At 34.3% G+C, this 3,857-nt stretch overlaps 1 pseudogene; it reads left to right on the top strand.

Annotated features, from left to right (window-relative positions):
• The first annotated feature begins 1,088 nt into the window (after window positions 1–1,088).
• LOC104116271 (late embryogenesis abundant protein D-34-like) lies at window positions 1,089–3,262 on the top strand (annotated as a pseudogene).
• Window positions 3,263–3,857: the final 595 nt, after the last annotated feature.

The raw sequence follows: 3,857 nt of genomic DNA on the forward strand, positions 1-3,857 counted from the left end.
ATTTAATGCCATCAAAATCAGACAAGTTGTCTGATACCGAAACTGTAGTAAGGCCTATAACAGTGGATCCCAATAAAGTATACAACGAAGCAAATCTGTGTGCTTTCATGATCACAAGAGCACCATGAGAAACTTTCAGAACTCCACCTTCACCTGTGTACTTGTACCCAAGAGATTCTAGAGTGCCCAAAGAGATGAGATTTTTCTTCAAATCATGAACATGTCTAACATCAGTGAGAATTCTTACCACACCATCATGCATTTTGATTCGGACTGTACTTTTTCCAAAAACTTTGCAGGCAACATTGTTGCCCATCAAGACAACTTCACCTCCAATAGATTCATATGTGGTAAATAAATACCGATTGTGACACATATGATAAGAACAACCCGAATCTAAAATTCACTCATTGTTAGATTTGAAACTATTATTAGTTGCTAAAAAAATAGTTCCCTCAGTCTCATCAGCAGCTACACTTGCTTCGGCAGTGTCAGTATTTTTGTGCTCATTTTTCCTTTCCTTATCCTTTTTTTTTTTATTTTTCAGCTTATAGCATTCAGAGATATTGTGACCTTTCCTATGACAATAGCGACACTCTAAATTATTGTATCTGGATATGGAGTCAGATTTGCCCCTAACAAACAAGCCAACTTCCGCTTGAGTTCCACTAGCTTCCCCAGTAATATCACTATCTATCTGTTCTTTTGATTTTAAGATAGATTTAATATCCTTATAAGAGATATTATCCCTTGCATAAAGCATAGTATCTCTTATATGCTTAAAAGATGGGGGTAGAGAACAAAGCAGTAACACAGTTTGATCTTCATCTTTAATTTCAACATCTATATTACTCAAATCCATAAGAATGGAATCAAAGGTGTCAAGATGAGAGAGAATAGAGGTACCTTTACCCATACGAATTGTATAAAGCTTCTACTTCAGGTAAAGTCTATTTTCTACCGTCCTCTTCATATATAAGGTTTTTAATTTTTTCCACATGCCTTTAGCTGTGGTTTCTACAGAAATTTCACGTAAAACTTCATTTGAGAGATTTAAAATGATACATACTTTTGCCTTTTTGTCTATGATGGCAAACTACTCGTCCGTCATTTTATCCGACTTCTTCTCCTTTGCTAGGAAACTGCACCAAAGTATGATAACTTCTAATTATCTCTAAAGATACAATTTAAAGAGTTTTATGTCAGTTTATAATATTATTAAACCACATATTGAAGGTAATTGCCTGCAATACTAACAGGTAATGATATAGTGGCTCAGGGTTTTCTACAAGGAGATTAAAAACTATGTTACCTCTGGGATTAAAGCAAATTTTTAACATTGTCATTTTACTCGAATTTTTTCTTCATGTAAAGGGCTTATACATAACCTAAAAAAAATTATGTTTTTACTCAGTCTGTGCCGTATAAAAAAAGGAGATTCAAATGAAACAACCTTTAAATTTCTTCAAGCTACTTCCGAGCGGTTTAATTACAAACATAATGTAATGACCTACCAGAGAACATAGTAAAATAATCTAATATACTACATTGATGGTCTAAACATTTTGTAGATTTACACTACATAAAACTTAACCCCATTTTTAAAAAATGTTTGTTAAGTAGTTTAAAACTTGAAAACTATGTACTTCCTCCAAAAAGATTTTCTTAGTTTGACTTAACACAAACTTTAATAAAGAATGGAAGACTTTTGAGATATGTGGTCTTAAATAAGCCATAACATTTATGTGGTTGTAAAACTTTTGAAACTTGTGGTGTGAAATTTGTCATAACATTTATGTGGTTATAAATACTTCTTATTAAGGAAATATTGAAATGTCCCAATATTTTTAAAATAGACTAGTAAGGAAATAATGTCAATCTTTTTTAAACCGAGGGAGTAACTTATTTCCATTTTTGTTGCAGTTCATATATATGTACCAAAGAATTTCTTCGATTATTCACCTGTGATATTTCAGGTTCTTGCACAATATACTCCTCCATCAGCAGGGAAAGGAGGTGTTGTGGTGGTGAAGTGGAAGCTACACATATACCGGATGTTGATGCTGATGTCGTGACCATAGGCGAAGCGCTGGAGTTGGCGGCTCTCTCTGCAAGGGACAAACCAGTGGACGAGAGCGACGCGGCAGCGATACAGGCAGCAGAAGTGAGAGCCACAGGACTAGGCCATGTGGTACCAGGAGGCATAGGAGCAGAAGCTCAACGTGCAGCCGCTGTCAATATTCGAACCACACGAGACGAGCAGAAGACCAAGCTTAGTGATGTTCTTACTGTAAGTCTCCCTTATCAGACATCATTTTTTTTTAATTCAAGTTATATACCCTGCTAGTCTTGTAAGCTGTGTGAGTATAGAATATTTTTGAGTTGTCAAATATGTAAAACATGTTGGAGAGTGTGGGTTGTGAACACCTTTCACTTCCAACCAAGAGGTTGTGAATTCGAGTCACCCCAAGAACAAGGTGGAAAATTCTTGGAGGGAGGGAGCCGAGGGTCTATCGGAAACAGTCTCTCTACCCCAGGGTAAGGATAATGTCTGCGTACACACTACCCTCCCTAAACTCCACTAGTGGGATTATACTGGGTTGTTGTTGTTGTTGTAAATATATATAAAATATTGAATGTTACTATAGGACTGTATTTTTTTTGAGTTTAAGTTTTGTGTACAAATAACATTTAAATTTTTTACGCATTAAATTAAATAGGCTAGAAACTAACCACACTCAGGTTAATATATTGACGGTTGACCTAAAACATAGAGTAGTAGGAGTAACTTGATATTACATGTACAATATTACTCGGTTTATATAAGTTAACTATATATATATATATATTTTGGTAACTTATAGTATAAGTTAACTATTGATCTCTTCTTTTTCTATACTCCTATGTTTTCCTTATTACACTTTCTCTCCACGTTCCATAACTCTTTTTGTTTTTTGAGATTCAAACTATGCTTGTCTTTGACAAGCATTTTAAATATTTAAATTTTAACTTTAAAAGAGTTAATCTAACTCAATTTAACTTTAAAGATTTTTCAAATTAAATCTCAAAAAGCGTAAAGGAGGAAGTACATTTTTTTATCATTAGGATGCAACAAGCAAACTTGTGGACGACAAGCCGGTGACGAAGGAAGATACGGTAGGGGTGGTGGGAGCTGAGTTAAGGAATAAGCCTGATTCAGCTCAAGCACCCTGGAGGCGTAGCGGCATCCATGGCCGCAGCTGCCAATCTGAACAAAGTCTAAAAAATCGATCGGCACTTCAACACATCACAAAGGGGCCTTTCTATTTGCAATGTGTCCTAGGCCCTTTAATTTAGGCTAGGTCTTTGTATAAACAGTGTGTTTTCCCAGATCGAGTTCTCTTCCTATGCTGTAGTAAAGATATAACCTTTGTGCAAGTCAGTTTATACTTTATATATACTTAGGAAAATGAATATTTTTAGACTAATATCAGGTTACGCTTGACTTATAAGTCACTAACATCGACACTGAAAAGTGAAAACTTCTCTCATAACAGAATTAATATGGTAATTCATCTGACGAACAGTGTAATACCATAAGTAGCTAACATGTAGTTGGTTAAATTACATAGGTAATATAGAAATCTTTTGCATGTCAACGTGTATAACTGTACTGCTAGTATTATTAATTCTTGAAATGATGCGTTAATATAATTAGATTTAGCTTAAATATATTAGTAGTGCCAAAAAAATATAATATTATCAATGCATTTTATTCACCGTTTATACACATCAACAATGTTAAAAAAATTATGCCATCGGTGTACTTTAATTATCTGTCAGAATATAACATGAATCATCCTATATACAGTAATTAT

The sequence above is a fragment of the Nicotiana tomentosiformis genome, chromosome 6 (genome assembly GCF_000390325.3).
Source record: "Nicotiana tomentosiformis chromosome 6, ASM39032v3, whole genome shotgun sequence".
NCBI lineage: Eukaryota > Viridiplantae > Streptophyta > Magnoliopsida > Solanales > Solanaceae > Nicotiana > Nicotiana tomentosiformis.